Raw genomic sequence first — 17,543 nt, 5'->3', positions numbered from 1 at the left:
GGTTCTGGAACATTGCTGCATATGTCAGTAATTCCTTCCTTTTCATTGTTGAACAGCACTCTATTGTAGGGATGTATACTCTATGCAATTCTTCCTCCAGTTTGCATTTATCTGCTTTGGGGCTCTGTGGGCAATAAATGCTACATGCAGTGCTTGTGTGGACATAACCGTATGACCGTCCACGTGCAGTGCTTGTGTGGACATAACCGTGTGACCGTCCACGTGCAGTGCTTGTGTGGACATAACCGTGTGACCGTCCACGTGCAGTGCTTGTGTGGACATAACCGTATGACCGTCCACGTGCAGTGCTTGTGTGGACATAACCGTGTGACCGTCCACGTGCAGTGCTTGTGTGGACATAACCATATGACAGTCCATGTGCAGTGCTTGTGTGGACATAACCGTGTGACCGTCCATGTGCAGTGCTTGTGTGGACATAACCGTATGACAGTCCATGTGCAGTGCTTGTGTGGACATAACCGTATGACCGTCCATGTGCAGTGCTTGTGTGGACATAACCGTATGACAGTCCATGTGCAGTGCTTGTGTGGACATAACCGTGTGACCGTCCACGTGCAATGCTTGTGTGGACATAACCGTGTGACCGTCCACGTGCAGTGCTTGTGTGGACATAACCGTGTGACCGTCCACGTGCAGTGCTTGTGTGGACATAATCGTATGACCGTCCACGTGCAATGCTTGTGTGGACTTCTCTAAGAGGTGAAAGCACAGGGGGAAAAGACACATCTAAGCTACTTCTCACATCATAAGCGGTGGCCTTGTGTTTCCCTACTAGCTGTGGGTATATGGGTTTACTTTCTCCCTGCCATTCTCAACATCTGAATTCATTGTGTTCTTAATTTCTACTTTCCTAGTGACTAATGATTGAATATTCTTTTCCTCTATTTTTCCCATTGTGTGTCTGCTGTGGCAAGTGTATTAGATTTCTCTGTCAAAATACCTGAGGTCAACACTTAGGAGGAGGAAAGATTTATTTAACTTACAGTTTCAGAGGTTTTAGTCCATGCTCACTTAGCTTTGTTGTTTTTGGGTTTGTGGTGTGACAGACAGAACATTATGAGGGTTATATGAGCTCAGGCATAGATCCATATTACCTCATGGCATCTCAAGAGAGATGAAGGGTCTGATTCCAGTATCTAAGTGCATACCTCAGTGACTTGCATCTTCTCACTTGGCCCTCCTTGAGGTTCCACCACTTCCTAATAGCTGCCTCAGGCTAGCAACCAATCCTTTATCATGTGGGCCTGGCCTTGGAGTTCTTCTAAGACTAAAGCTAGAACAACAAACTGCCAAGTGTTTTCTTATTATTTTCTTAAATTAGTTATTTGTCTTACTGGTGAATGATAGCTCTTTATGTATTCTGCATAGAAACCCTTTATTAGGTAATTGTTTAGCTCTTCATATATGACATATATGTTCGTTATTATATAACTTTATAAATATTTTCAATTGTGGGCTACGCTCTTACTTAAAAACGAGATCTTTAGGACTAGAGATGTGGCTTAGTGGTTAAGGTGCTTGCCTGTGAAGCTTAAGGACTTGTGCTTGACTCTCTCCAGATCCCACATAAGCCAAATGCATAAAGGTGAGGCAAGTGCAAGGTTGCACATGCCTACTAGGTGGTACAAGCATCTGGATTTCAATTACAGTAGCTGAGGCCCTGGCACACCAATTGTCTGTCTGTCTCTCTCTTTCTCTTAAAAAAAGGAAAGGATCTTTAAAAGATGGGTTCTTGTGGAGCAGAAATTCTACATTTTGAGGTTGATTTGTTTTCCTGTTGTCATGCCTAATACCACTGATTCCAAGTACATGGTTGCCCCCGGCCTCCGTGTGTCCGATGCTGGGGACTGACCCCAGAGCGCCAGGCACGCTGAGCCATGTGTTTCCCTACAGCTACTTCCCCAAAACGTTTTAGTTCTCACATTAGCTAACGGTCCATTTCTGCTGGGACCATTCTCTGCGCGTGGTGCGAGTAAAGATGAAGGGTCTTCCCTCTCCACATGTGCATGTCTTTCCATGTCCTTTCCTCGTCACTACCCTGGCCTCCTTCGTTTAATCTAGATGGATGCAGAGATCAGTTTCCGGACTCTGTTTTGTTGCGTTGCTTATCCTACTACTCAGCACTCCCTTGTCCTACAGACGGTTACTTCAGAGTAAGTTTGAAGTAGGTAGCATGGCTTGTTTAGCTGGTGATACAGTTTTCAAGTAGTCCTGGTTCAAAACTTGGGTAGCAGTCTCCATGTCCTGCATCACTTAGGAGAGTTAAGAAAAGTTGAAAGTATACAGACACACCAGAGATTGTGTGAGCCAGAAGTTTTTGCTTTCTTTAACAAATCATCTTTCACTGCCAGCATTGTTTAATGGGACCATAGTTTGTACCACCATTTTTTTTTTTTTTAATTTTAGTGTTAAGGTCTTAATCTAGCCCAGGTTGAATTTGGAATTTACTATGTAGTCTCAGGGTGGTCTTGAACTCACAGTGATCCTTCTTTCTACCTCTGATTCCTCAGTATTGAGATTAAAGATGTGCACTACCAAATCAAAATAGGACTGTAGCTAATGAACTCCATATGCTTATGCCCCCTTGTGGCACATGCAACATTGTATGCTTGTGTCACTGCATCTGGCTACATGGGACCTAGAGATTCCAACATGAGTTCTTAGTTCATAGGCAAGCACTTAATTGCAAAGCCATCTCTCCAGCCCATAGGGCCATAGTTTTAATGCCTACTTTGTATCAGGTGCCACATACATACATACATACATACATACATATATAATTATTTTATATTTTTACATTGACACAAAGAAGATATTATTATTTTCATTTCATACAAGGTTTCCTGTGTAAGTTAATGGTAATAGTGCCCATAGCAGCAGTCTTTGTATGGTAAAGTCGGGATTTGAAACCCAGTCTGTCTGAGGGTGTGAAGCCCTGAGTTCTTTCACCTATTGCACTCTGCTTCTGTCAGTTCCCTATTGCTTCATGCAAAGGAGTGTACCTTCTTAGGCCTGCTACTGAAGAGAGAGAGACTATGCTACATCTCCTCTTCCCTTCTTCCAAGGTCTCTGTCTTTTCTCCTGACCCTCTGCTGAGCTCATGCCAATCTTCTTCTCTACTTCCCTTGGAACACCACACTCTAAGACAGGCTCTGAAAACTCTCAGGATGGATGGGGAAAGGGCGGGATGTTTGTTTTTCACAGAGCTTTTATGACTTGTACCTGTTATTAGCATTTTAAGTAACTTATAAAACAGTTCTTAAGGGCTGGAGAGATGGCTTAGTGGTTAAGGCACATGCCTGCAAAGCCTAAGGACCCAGGTTCGAGTCTCCAGGTCCCATGTAAGCCAGGTGCACAAGGGGGCACATGCGTCTGGAGTTCCTTTGCAGTCGCTGGAGGCCCTGGCGCACATCCTCTCTCTCTCTCTCTCTCTCTCTTTCTCTCTCTGCCTCTAATAAATAAATCTTTAAAAAATATTTTAAAAAAGTTCATAAATCTATGTTTATATTTTACTAATTCTGCTTGTTTAAAGCATACATAAACTATCTTATGCTGTGGATATTTGGAAATGTATTGGTCTTTTTTTACACCTGGATGCATTGATATTTTATTTTATTTAATGTTTTTAAAAATATTTTTCTAAATATTTTATTTATTTATTTATTTATTTATTTATTTATTTGACAGAGAGAAAGAGGGAGGGAGAGAGGGAAAGGGAGAGTATGGGTGCGCCAGGGCTTCCAGCCACTGCAAACGAACGCCACACGCATGTGCCCCCTTGTGCATCTGGCTAACGTGGGTCCTGGGGAATCGAACCTGGGTCCTTTGGCTTTGCAGGCAAACGCCTTAACCGCTGTCAGCCCTATTTCATGTTCTTATAATGGCGTATTAATAAAGCTTACCGACTGACTGCTATGGAGGTTTGATACTCCTGCCAGTGTCATAGGATTTAGCCCCTGGTTGTTGTTGCATGTGTGGAGTCCTTGAGCAGTTAGCTCTCATTATGACATTACTGTTGGCTTATGTACGTTTCCGAGTAGTTTTAAACCTTCCTCTGTAGTGCTAGAGGGATTGAGGATTCCTCAGGTTTATTGTGTACTGGTCACCGACTGCCACTTAAACTCAGTCATTTTATTGCAATAACTCATTTGCATACAAATTTCTTCGACTTTTCATGAAGTATTTTGGATGCCCTAGTTGCACTGTATTGCTTATGATAATTTCAGGATTGCTTAGGACCTGGTAAAGATCAAAATACCTCTTTGTCAACTTTTCTTTTCTTTAGACATTGTAGATTATGAAGTTAGATGTTGCCACTATCCTAGGACAATAATAATTTAAATATTACATCAGTATTAACTTTCCCATGAGGTTCCATTCTGTACAGAAGAATGAACAGTTTTAAGTTTGATAACAAATCTGAAGCATAGATTGTTACTGATTAATGTTATCTGAAGGAAAAGAAACTCTAGGGCTCACTTGTACACCCATTCCTTGAAGGGAAATCTAGTTGTTTAAAGCTGTTTCTGCCCCATTACTAGTAGCAATCACTCAGTTTTTCTTGTCTCCGTAAAATAACTGACAACAGTAATCATTAATGATTTGGAAGGTCACAAGCATGTATTTCCTGTCTTCATATTTCTCACTGTGCATCTGGAAGCAGACTTGCGAGGTGCGGTGTGAGGGAGAGAGAAAAGGCCGCGGGCTGCTAGCGCTGGAGCTCTTTGTTCTCAGAGCCAGACCCCAAAGAAACCGTCAGGGGTGTGTGCGGCGCCCTTTCCCATGCGCCCTTTCTCTCGCAAATTACTGGGCCTGCCCTACATAGCATCATTGTCACTCTGGCAAGCTTTTCTTCAGATTACAACTCAGTCATCTTTATACTTTCTTGAATTAGCTGCTGTCTTTTATTTTAGTAATGTTAGGCCTTTCAGTTCAAACTGCAAACCATGTTGCATTAGATCATCATGTGAACTTTATTTACTCAGCAAATATACTGCATGTTACGGTATGCTAGGCTCTATGCTGGCCCTGGGACTCCAGAGTGGAAACGTGACCCTTGTGACTGGCTCCCAGCCTGGTGGGGACAGCTAGCCATTGGATAGCACATCAAGTGTCACAATGGAACTTACAGCCTTTATGTAAGCCCCTGTCATTCTCAGGGAAACATTGCCCTATACGCTTTGCACTGCTTCTATACATGGACTTCACGCAGCCAGTCCGCTCTTGACATCGTGCAGTTTAACAGAGAGCTGTCAGTAATGGGTAGTACCTGGGCCCCGAGGGCACTAACAAGCATTAGTTGTATATTGGGTGTAAAATTCAAATCTGCTCTGAGGAGTCTAACATGCTTCTGCAGGATTTACTAATCATATTTATCTGTTTATTATGTTGCAGATTTCTCTTGGATTTGGCTACAGATTTATAGATCTTCTGCACTGTGTACAGACACAGGTGAGTTAACACTTGAACCCTTTCAGTTGGGATATGTTGAATAGGAGTAAGATCAAGTATTTCTAAATTATCCTGTTTATAGACTAGAAATGCATAAGTGATTTGGATGAATACAAATAAAAGCAGAATAAAATAGTATGCGGAAATGTTAAAATGACATTTAAAAGTAAAATAATTATGTGTTTAGTGGTGGTAACTGATTCCGTTGGGGAAAAGTTGATGAAGTCATTAAATTTTAAGGTCCTAACTTGGCAAAATGTTTATATTTATTTTTAGATGTGAAATACTTGTGTGGTAATATTTATCATTTGTTACCAAAGTGGCATGAAGGAGTAGGAAATAAGTTACTAGAGATTTTGGCAGGAAATCTCAACCTTGGTTTGGGGGGGGGGTAAGTGTTATAAAATGGAAAGAATTAGCCTTTTTTTTTTGTCTGAAGCAGTCTAAAATAGCTTCTCAGTTACTCCTTATCTTTAGAACCCAGATTATATTTTCATAATACTTGTTAATACTTGATATGCCCTTATTTATTTATAGTTTTCCTTCCTAGAATCTAAGCTTTACTAACATTGAGACCATTTTTGTTCAAAACAGCATCCTTTGCTCCTAGGATACTGCCTGCTTTACAGTTAAGACTGAATGAATGACTGTTTAAAGTAATTATAATACATTTCTAGAATGCATTTAGATTCAGTATCTTTAAACTCACGATCTACAAATACAAATTAGAAATAGTTCCATACACTTATTTTCTAGATATGAAATAATTATAAGTGCGCTGAAGACTCTTTAAATGTTATGAAAAGTTACCTGTGTTGGATATTTTATTTGCAAATGTTTAATCAGGATAGAATAGTTCAGCATTTATTTTGTCCTTACTATAAAGAAGTTCTTACAAATATGTAAAGAAAAATCTTGGTGGGCCAACTTCTTACCTCCTTGCTGGACATCAGCATTGGATATATTTTGTGCATTCTGAAAGATGTCCAGGTTTAACCTCTGAAAGTCAAGTAAGTTCAAATTTTTCTCCTACTTACTGCTGGCTGCATTGTGTAACTGCGGCACATTTTCTCTCTGCTGTGGCACTTTTGTTTAAGTGCCATGGGGTATCAGTTGTTTCTGTTTGGCTTGCTTTTCTGGTGGGGTAGGGGAGCATGTGCATGTGTGGCAGAAGTGAATGCGTGTTCGAATGCTTGTGGGTTCACATGTGTGCGGGTGTGCGTACAGGTGTAGAGGCCGGCAGGCAGCCTCGGGTTTGTTCTCAGGTTCCCTTCCTGCCTCTTTCTGAGGCAGAGCCGCTCACTGACCTGGAGCCCAGTAAGTCCTGTCTCCTCCCTAGCACTGGGATGATAGGTGTGTGCTGCCACGCCTGGCTTTCAGTGCAAGGGTTCTGGGGATCGAACTCGGGTCTTAACACTTGTGAGGCAAGTGCTTTACTGACCGAACCCCTGGTTCTGCCTTTTGTTTTCTCTGTTTTTTTTCTTTTATTCTTAATTATTTATTTTCGAGGTAAGGTCTCATTCTAGCCCAGGCTGACAAGGACTTCACTATGGAGTCTCAGGGTGGCCTCAAACTCACACGGTCCTTCTACTTCTGCCTCCCGAGTGCTGGGATTAAAGATGGGTGCCACCATGGCCTGTTCTGCCATTTGACCTGCCCCACTTTCCTGCAACATTTGCCTCTCCCACCACTGCGATTTGTCACTTATAAACAGAACTAAGTATGACCTTCAGGTGTTTTTGTTTTCGAAATAAAATATTAGGGAGTATACAGCTATTTCTGATTCATGTCTCTTACGAGTGCAATTTGTAGAGCTTCCACGGACCCCCACGGCAGTGGTTATTTACTGCTTTCTTATGCTGTGTCAGGCATCACGTCATAAGTGTTTTCAGTTATCTTTAGAAGACCAGATAAAGAAATGGAGGTTAAGTGACTTTTCCAAGGTCATATCAACTAAGTGGCAGTTTGCCACTCCAAAGATCGTGCTCTTAACCACTGGGCTGCATTTTCTGCGTAAAGAGCCCTGGTAACAATCACATTTGTGGCAGTAAGTGTTTAAGATATGAAAAATCATTCGTATTTGAAGACTTCAAAATTAATTTGAAAATCAGACATTATTTTACTTAGGACTTAGTAATTGTCCTTAACTTTTGACCTATAATCTCCATTTCAAACTGAAACATGGTGACTTATTTGAACATTCATGCATACTTTGTGATATAAATTCTACTTGGAATTTCCATTTCAGACTCACTTTTGGGAGACAGGGACATGGCGTAGCCCTTGCATTGTTCTCTCATCGTGTACTGGCTATGTTAGGCATTGGTAGCCTGTCTTTCTTGTGGTCTAGAAACTTTAGATTATAGGTAGCCTCTGTGCTTCAGGGGAGAAATGGCCTTTCCTGCAAAGAATAGCAAAGATACAGATGCATTAAGTTGAAAGGTGAGGGCTAGCGACATGGCTCAGTGATTAAAGATGCTGACTTACAAAGCCTGCTGGCTCAGATTCAGTGTCTCAGCACTCATGTAAAACTCAGTGCAAAAAGTAGCACATTTATCTGGCATTTGTTTATAGTGGCAAGAGACCCTGGAATACACACACAAGAGAACTAACTAAACAATAAGCAAACAAATATAAAAAGAAATAAGAGTCAGATGTGGTGGCCCCTGCATTAAATTTTTATGTATATATAATATGTACATATATATTTACATATGAACTCTAATGAATATTGAATTACTTATATATCCTAAATCATGGAAATTTATATTTCTGTCGAAATTTTGTTTAATATTTAAAAATGAATTGGTGTAGGGGTTAGGAAGATGGCTTAGCAGTTACAGATATTTCCTTGCAAAGTCTGTTGGCGTGGGATCAATTCCCAAGCCACCTACATCCAGCTAGTGGTATAAGCATCTGGTGATCATTTATACCAGCAAAAGATCCTGGTATGTACACCCCCCACGCACAAATAAACAAATATTTAAAAAATTAATTGATTTAGTCTTGAGGGTAGGTCACAGCAGGTTGAATTAGAACATTAGCTTCTCTTACTTAGTTCATTTTGAAAGCTGAATAGACATACTATGCAAAAATACTGTGAGTTTTAGCTATATACTATTTTGAGTAAAATGTTCTTGAAGGCATTTTTTCAAATCTTCATTTGAAAACATGATTATATTTGTTTAGACTTTCTAAAGAGGTTATATCTACAAGTGTAAATGCAAAGTCCAGATTTGAATGTATGGGACAGGAAATTCTTTAGTTTGAATTTAAAGAAAAAAAATCATTTATCAGATCAAATGTGATTCTTCCTCTATCGCAAAATCAGTATTTCCCTCCAGTCTCACATTTCAAGTGCTTTTAAAGTTAGTGAAATTTCCTTGGCATTGATAATCAAACAGGAGCAATAGTTACACAAATCTGCCTGATGATAAAGCCTTGAAATGTTAATTTTCTATGGAAAGTTGAGTTTACAATGTGTGAATTTATATGACCTTTGGATTTATTTATAAATTTATTCTACTTCTACGGGAAGATTTGAGGTGGAAGCGGCAGGTAAGCAGGGCAGGTTGAGAACCATTCACACATGCTAGGCACAGCCCAGTTATTCTTCAATACTGACACATGGAGGGAATGTCTCTATTGTACTTTACAGCAGAGTGTATCCACATGGCACCAATGAACTCTGCTGTGCACCAAATGCTAAATACTAAAAATAAAAATGGGCGTGGTGGCACATGCCTTCAATCCCAGCACTTGGGAGGCAGAGGTAGGAGGATTGCCATGAATACAAGGCCACCCTGAGATTACATAGTAAATTCTAGGTCAGCCTGAGCTAAAGTGAAACCTTACCTGGGGGGGAATAAAACCTAAAAATAATGTTAAGCCTATCAAGGCATAATAGAAAACTTGACCAAACTGTCTGACACAGTAGAAAGTATATTCAACTGATACATGTTGGACTTTTGAATTCCTTCTTTGTTCATAAATGTGAGAAGATCTGTTATTAGACACTTGATTAAAACTGAGAATTGTGTAGAATTTCACAAAGATTAAGCCTGTTTTAGGTACATTATGCTCTTGTTTGTGTCTGTGCTTTTGTGATATTTCATTCTGATATCCATGTGCTGGGGAATGCGAGGGTTTTTGACTCATATCCTAACCTCACAGAATTACCCCTGCCACCCTGAACATGTAGAATGGATGATGAACTCTGGATGACAGAGGCTCACTGCTAAGTTGAAGGGTTTTTTTTGTTTTGTTTTTATTTTATTTTGTTTTCCTTTCTTTCTTCTTGCTATTTTCTGTAATGCTGGAGGTGGAAATCAAGGCCTTGCCCATGCTTGGAACGCACTCCACCATTGCATCACATCTTCCAGTCTTTTACCTTCTGATGGGTGTTGACATAGCCATTACTTGGAAACTGTGTGACAGACTATTATGTAAAGTAAATACTTTACTTTTACTCCTTTCTTCTGTATTTCTTTTTTCCTTATGGTTTCAGCAATATGAAAAGATTAACTTAGTTTTCTCCACTAAAATAAATCCATTCAACACTATAATCTTCCTTTCTCCTTTCCCATTCCTTTTCCTTTAGGCAGCCATCCATTAATCCTCCATCCTTCCACCTTTCCATCCCTCGTTCTCAACAGGGAGAGACATTATTTGTATTTTACTGTACTAGGAGCTGTGGAAAATATAGAGAATTATTACTAGGAATTATTAAACAGGGAAAGGAACATCTGTGTAAGTTTAGCTGCATGTGTACTTATCTGATATTTTTCTTTTGAATTTTTGGTGTGTCTGGTTATACGTGTAAGTGTGTGTGTGTGTGTGTGTGTGTGTGTGTGTAGGTGTAGTGCTGGCATCTGAGTGCCAAGTGCACACTCTATCACTGAGCTGCAACTGCAGTCTCTGAAGAAAAGAACTAGGCATTGATTTCTGAATTTATATGACTGACCCTACTCAAAGTCTTAATCTTACTGTGTGTGGAAGTTCGGACAGCAGTAGGGATGAAACAGTGCTGTCTCTGTCCCTGTGTGTTGGTAGCGTGGCAGTGCCTGACTAGGGGCACACACCTGCAGGCAAATGTTGGCTTTTTGTTTCTAAGGGTATAGATGAGTGTATAGTCTCAGCAAACACAGTGCATTGTTGATACCTATGCCAGAAATGTGGGAGGGCCTGATGTTTGTAGCTAACTTAAATTCTGGACTAAGAACACAGGAAATTAAGCCCAGTGAAAGTGATATTCAGTAAGTATGGCCATGTTGGCAGAGTAGGTCTTCTCTGAAAAGAGCAGCGAAGCACACCTCCGAGCAGCGAGAGCCATCATGCACGGGAGTGGGCTGTGCATGGCTCCAAGCAGGATCTCCCAGCCTTCCTGTCATGGTCCTTAGGCTTCAGTTCAAATGCCCCTGTGCTGCTTACCAGGGTGATGGGGTTGCTAGCTTCAGGCTGTGAAGAGCAGGACGCCACATCACTGCCACCATGGGAGCTGTCCGCAACTTGGTATTGACTTGGGTCAGAGAGTAGCGTTACTTTGTTGGTGCTATTTTTTTAAAATTAATTAATTTATTTGCAAGCAGAGTGGGTGGGGGAGAGAATGGACATACCAGGGTCTCCAGCCACTGCAAGGGAACTCTGGATGCATGCACTACTTTGTGCATCTGGCTTTACATAGGTATTGGGGAATCGTACCTGGATCCTTAGGCTTCGCAGGCAAGCACCTTAACCAGTAGGCCATCTCTCCAGCCATGTTGTTGCTGTTTTGATTATTCATACGGGCTCTCACTCTGTTACCTAGGCTGCCCTGGTACACCGGGGGCGGGGCGGGGTGGGGTGGCAGACTGGCAGCATGGCACTGGCTTCCACACCTGACTCAGTTAGTAGGCTCTTTAGTAGGATGTTGTTTACGTTCCCCTTGAAAGGAACATGTTAGGTTTACTTACAGTAATGATGTTTTAGTCCGCTGACCTTTCTAGAACCCTGTAAGACAAAACAAATTAAAGGAGGCTGCCTGTGTAAAGCTTATCTTAGTTTACAATTGAAGTTCAAATCCATACGAGTTATTCTGAGCTGTCCACAACACCCAGATATAAGGAATAAATTAAGCATTTATCAATAAAATTATCCATAAATTTAGGCAGGTTTTGTTGTTTTTTGCTGTTACTCTTTGCTGTTTGATGTAAGTGCTTCTACTATAATTTCTGTTGCTAGTTTGAGACTTTCATACAGTAAGAAGCACAGAAGTCAATAGTAAGCTTTACAGGTGGTGATTTTAACTAAGAATAGTAAGTTTTGCAAATCGTGGTTCTAACTCAGTTCAGTGCAGTAGGATGCTTACCTGTTGTTTGCTATTTCATGAATGGTGCATGGGTGTCTGGAATCAATGGAAATGCACTTCTTGGCCTGCTCACACCTACACTTCTTGCTTCTCATCCAAATTAAAAGCAAAAGGGAGAAAAAAAGAAGTGAGCACCGTGTAGTAAGGGTGCCGAATGTTCCTGAGAGAGGAGTCCAACACAGTTTAGAGGCCCGAAGTCCAGCTTTTAACTGTACAGGGTGCACTTTTAGTTGCTTTGTGGTGCTGTAACTGGAGAATTGTCTTCACCACTGCTTAGAAAGCAGAATTGATTAATTTGAGGATTTTCGTATACTGAACAGTTTTGGCTTTTGGGCAATTTTGTTGGCATTTACATAAGTTTCACAAGTAGAAGTTATTTACTAGAAAGTTTTATAGTCTCAACGCAAAGGACTGGAAATTTGCTATATGTTAGCACCACAGAATCCCAGCACAGTTGTTTTTGTGAAAGGACTGGGAAACTGGGACAGTGGCCCATTGATGCCAGTACAAGGATGAGCAGGAAGCCAGTGCAGACCCGCCAGTGCTGTCCGTGGACACTGAGGCCCTCAAGCCTTCTTGTCCAGGCTCACTGCTGGAGTGTTACAGTCAGCCTCATGTTGCTGGGCTGAACCTCCGCATCAGGCACAGTTATGGAGGAAGGGACTTACTGAAGCTTATAGATAGAGGGGAAGTTCCATAATGGCAGTAGTTGGCTCCCTTTCCAAGCAGAGAGAAAAGCAACCACCACCAACACAAGCAGGCACACTCAGGAACGCAGGCAGAGCTCAAGCAATCTGTATGTCTTTGCTGGAATTCAGATCTGCTCCCAGTAACAGACAGACACCTTAGGGCTGGACCCCAGGATCCACCCAGTGACACCTCCTCCAGCCAAGGAGCTGAAGATCTAAATTATAAGCTTCAGTAAACTCCTGAATCTATTAGGGGACTTCCATTCAAACCACCACATGGGGTCATTGTCATCCATCCAGTGGCTCATTACCAGCTCCTCAGGGTGAAGTGTGGCTGAAGTGCAGGCCAAGGGCCAGATACTGTGCTGACCTGCTTATCCTCGGATCCCTGAAGGTGGATGACGGAGACACCATGAACCAGGTGCTACCTTACTTCTTGATTTTGAAGATGGGGGAAAAAATGAGGCATTATCCCAGCAAATTTGATATCTTTGGTTTGTTGTGATATTTCTACTTTGGGTTCCTTTTAATTAAGTAATTATTTTGACAGAAGTCTTTATTGATGAAACCTCTTATTTCCTCTGAAGTTTCAAGGACTGAAAATAACATACCTGCTGGTGTTTATGAGCCCCAGTGAGGTTTCCTGAGGTACTTAAAGTGTTCACAGATGTTTTGAAGCAGAGATAAATATAGGTTAACTAGAAAAACAGAGAGAAGAGAAAAAACAAACATTTACTGTTACTTTTGGCCAGACTTCATTCTGGGCCGTCTCATGTGTTGTGTCAGTCTACGCTGGATAAATTCTAAGTGATAGAATGGGAAGCACGTGGGCTGGAGAGATGGCTTAATGGTTAAGGCACTTGCCTGCAAAACCTAGGGACCCAGGTTCAGTTCCCTAGTGCCCACGTAAGACCAGATACACAAGGTGGCGCATATGTCTGGAGTATGTTTGCAGTGGCTAGAGGCTCTGACGTGCCCATTCTCTTCCCTGTCCGCTCGAATAAAATAAAAAGAGTTAAGGCAGGAGAATGTGCAGCATGTTCACACTCTGTCTGCATTCTCTTTGAAGTTGAAACTAGACAACTTTATTTTGAAAACTTGCACATTTTACGTCCTGGTAATAGTACCTATGGTATAGTAAAACAGCCCTGTGTGTCTTACAAACTTGTCGGCTTTTAGTTTCCTCTTACAATGGCTGCAGAGACCCCTCATGACTTCTACTATGAATAGTCTCTGATTTCTGAAAAGGAGAGTTCTGACCAACTGACCACACCTAATACTGCAGATGAGCTTAGGAGAACATCCCAGAAGGTAAGATGTGACTAATGTGGAGGAATCAAGCTGAAGCATGCTCCTTCCTTAAGAGTGTCTCCTTCTCTAGAGCAGAGCTTCAGTTAGTGATTTGCCTGGTCACAGTTCTTTTGTAAAGCAACATTAGCATTATAGCTGCCCATATAAGCACTTCATAATTTTAATTCCTCACCATTTCATTGTGTGTAAACTTATTTTATCAATAGAACACTATTGCAAAAGATTATCAGTCAGGCTGGAACGATGGCTCGGCAGTTAAGGCACTTGCCTGCAAAGCCTAATGACCTGGCTCCATTTGCCAGTGCCTGTGTAAAGTCAGATACACAAAGTGGAGCATGACTCTGGAGTTCATTTGCAGTGGCGGAGGCCCTGGCACACCTGTTCTCCCCCACCTCCCACATCTGTCTCTCTGCTTGCAAATAAATGAATTAATATTTAGAAAAGATTAATAATCATGGAAGGACCCCAGAATTAGCATGTAAATACAGATTAACACATGTATGTTGGAGTTGCCTATTTAATCAATCACTTACATGTGATTAAATCTGGCAGGCCTAGCAACGATGTAGTTTCAATATAGGGACATGCATAGAAACCAAGTATTAGCGATGTATTGTTACACTATCAGAACAATAGTCTTACTACCCTGTTTCTAGCCTAGCAGACATTGCACTTTATTTATTTAGTCTTTTAAAGTTTTATTTACTTGAGAGAGAGAAACAGATAAAGAATGGGCACGTCAGGGCCTCTAGCCACTGCAAACAAACTTCAGATGCATGCGCCCCTTGTGCAACTGGCTTACATGGGTCCTTACATGGGAGTTGAACTTGGGTCCTTTGGCTTTGTAGGCAAATGCCTTAACTGCTATGCCATCTCTCCAGCTCTTATTTAGTCTTTATTTGTAGTATTTATTCTAAGTGTCCCTCTCCTATCAATTCAGACAGTCTTCAGAAGAAACCCATGAAGTTGTTCCTGCTGTGATTACATTTTAAAAATGAGGAAATGAAGCATCAAGGGTGAATAACTGTCCACTGATGGGCATCTAAGTCCATTAGCTACTTAGAGGTTTACTTGGAACTCAGACCTAACTGACATTTTTTATAGGGTTTGGCTTATGAAACTTTATTCTCTTACCAACAAAAAACCAACAGTCCTCCCAACCCCAAAAGGTTAATAAATTTCAAAATAAGGTTTGAAGCTAGTTTTGCAAATACATACAAGGCTGACAAAGCTTGTTTTGGGGTGTGAGAGTGCACAGGACCATCATCACTGTGGTCGCATGCCAGACCAGAGGTCCATACAGCTGATAACCACACACTCGAGCAGAAGTGGTCCTGGCCGCGCATCAGTAGAGAAAGATGCTAGTCACAGAAATACTGCGCTGTTCCTCAGCCTCTGTGAGGGCTCACAGGCGAGGATGCCAGGGCTTTGTTTGTGATTGGGGTTCCTGCTCACTTCATTATTTGTCCTCAAAGATTGAAAGGAAAAGGATGTTAGCTTACTCTTTTTCTTTTTTCTTTGTTTAAAAATAACTGTGTGTGTGTGTGGGGGGAGATGGCTCAGTGGTTAAGGCACTTGCCTGCAAAGCCTAAGGACCGAGGTTCAATTCCCCAGTGTCCACATAAAGCCAGATGATGCACTTGGTGCATGCATCTGGAGTTTGTTTGCAGTGGCTGGAGGCCCTGTATGCCTTCTCTCTCTCCCCCTCTCCCTTCCTCTCTCTTTCCCCCTCCTGCCTCTCATTCTTTCTCTCACACTCAAATAAATAAGAAATGAAATAACTATAGGGATTATATTGCTTACTATGCACAACACCCTCAGTTCCATCCCTGGCACTACATAAAACCCTGCATGGTGGTAAATGCTTGTAATCCCAGCACTCTGGAGGTGGAGGCAGGGGCTCAAGGTCATTCTTAGCTACAGAAAATGAGTTTAAGGCCTTAGAAATTTTAGTTAGTAACAAATATTTTAAAAGATGTCTTAGAATTCCTATAGTTTTCCTTTTACACAAAGAGAAGAAACTCTTCAATTCAAAAGCACATTCCCTCCCTCCCTCCTTTCTTTCATTCAGCAAAGTGTTACTCTATCGCAGGCTGTCCTGGAACTCATTGTGCAGCACAGACTGGCCGCAAACTCATGGCGGGTCTCTCGCCTACCTCCACCCGCTGAATGCTGAGATTTAAGGGCTGAGCCACCATGCCCTGCTTTTAAGTTTCAATTTTTATTCAGAAAATATTACATTCTTAGAGTAACTGGTGAATCCTTTTTTTTAAGTTTTAAAAAATATTTTATTTATTATTTGAGAAAGAGAGAATGGGCACACTAGGGCCTCTATCCACTGCAAACAAAGTCCAAACATATGTGCCACCCAATGCATCTGGTTTACCATGGTGCTAGGAAATTGTACCTGGGTCCTTAGGCTTTGCAGGCAAGTGCCTTAACCCTCTCCAGCCTCCCTTTAGATTTTTTTAAAAATGAGAAGCCTTTCAATTAGTTAATTAAAGAGCTTAATCTAAGCCTGGCGTGGTGGTGCACACCTTCAATCCCAGCACTAGAGAGGCAAAGATAGGAAGATTGCCATGAGTTTGAGGCCACCCTGAGACTACGCAGTGAATAACAGCTTACTGTATATTGAATAGTTACCATTTCATTTATGTTATATTTTTGATGATGATGTTTTGAGAGACATAGCTTTTCTAGCGGATAGAAAATCAGGCCATTCTTCCTTCTCTGGTTTCTCTAGTGTTTCTTGTGTTGTGTGTAGGCAACTGCAGCTGTGTGGCAGTACATAATGCTTTGGATTGCTGATGAGTGTTGTGACATAGCAGTGTTCATCATGAGTACTGAAGGAGGCATCCACTGCTCACCATCTAGGATTTACGTACTTACAGCTGTCGTTTCTTTTTCTGTTAAAGCATATTTTCAAGCATGTACATACTAAAGCTATAATGTAATCAGTACTATGGAATAGACTTCTAGTGTTTCAGCAATCTGTTTCTTAAATCACTGATTGAATCCAACATTAAAATCTGGACTTTGGATCCTTATAACTCATGATTGCTAAGTCTCTCATGTCTTTATTTCTTTGTGTGTGCAGGGGTGGGGTGGGGGTTGTTGTTTTGGAGACAAAGTCTCACTCTAGTCCAGGCTCACCTGGAACTTACTCTATAGCCCCACACTGACCTTGAACTCACAGCAATCCTCCTACCTCATCTTCCTGAGTGCTGGCATTAAAGGTATGTGCCACCAGTCCCATCTTTATTCATGCCCTTTAAAAAAGTTTTTTTTTTATTAGTCTACTTGCATGGGGGCGGGCACACAGCTGCCTCTAGCTTTATATGGGTGTCAGAGAATTGAACCCAGGCTTGCAGGATTTGCAAGCAAATTCCCCTAACTACTGAGCCATCTTCCCAGCCCCCATGTCCTTTTAAAACAAAGCCTGGAACTGTTCCTTAAAAATTATAGGGTTGAGAGATGGCTTAGTGGTTAAGCGCTTGCCTGTGAAGCCTAAGGACCGCAGTTCGAGCCGCGATTTCCCAGGACTCACATTAGCCAGATGCACAAGGGGTCGCACACGTCTGGAGTTCATTTGCAGTGGCTGGAAGCCCCTGTCACACCCATTCTCTCTTTCTCTCTCTCTCTGTGTCTGCCTCTATCTCTGTCTGTCACTCTCAAATAAATAAATAAATAAAAAGGAACAAAAAAATAAAAACATTATATTATAA

At 41.5% G+C, this 17,543-nt stretch overlaps 1 protein-coding gene across 2 annotated transcripts in view; it reads left to right on the top strand.

Annotated features, from left to right (window-relative positions):
• Ncoa2 (nuclear receptor coactivator 2) overlaps window positions 1–17,543 on the top strand; it is a 319,923-nt gene that overhangs the window by 116,995 nt on the left and 185,385 nt on the right. For both annotated transcript variants that reach the window (XM_045142549.1, XM_004653297.2), the window contains exon 2: window positions 5,416–5,472. The gene's annotated coding sequence lies outside the window, so the exon portion shown is untranslated. The remainder of the gene's footprint in view (window positions 1–5,415; window positions 5,473–17,543) is intronic.

Source organism: Jaculus jaculus, chromosome 2, assembly GCF_020740685.1.
Source record: "Jaculus jaculus isolate mJacJac1 chromosome 2, mJacJac1.mat.Y.cur, whole genome shotgun sequence".
Taxonomy (NCBI): domain Eukaryota; kingdom Metazoa; phylum Chordata; class Mammalia; order Rodentia; family Dipodidae; genus Jaculus; species Jaculus jaculus.
This window is presented reverse-complemented; position numbering and strand designations above follow the sequence as displayed.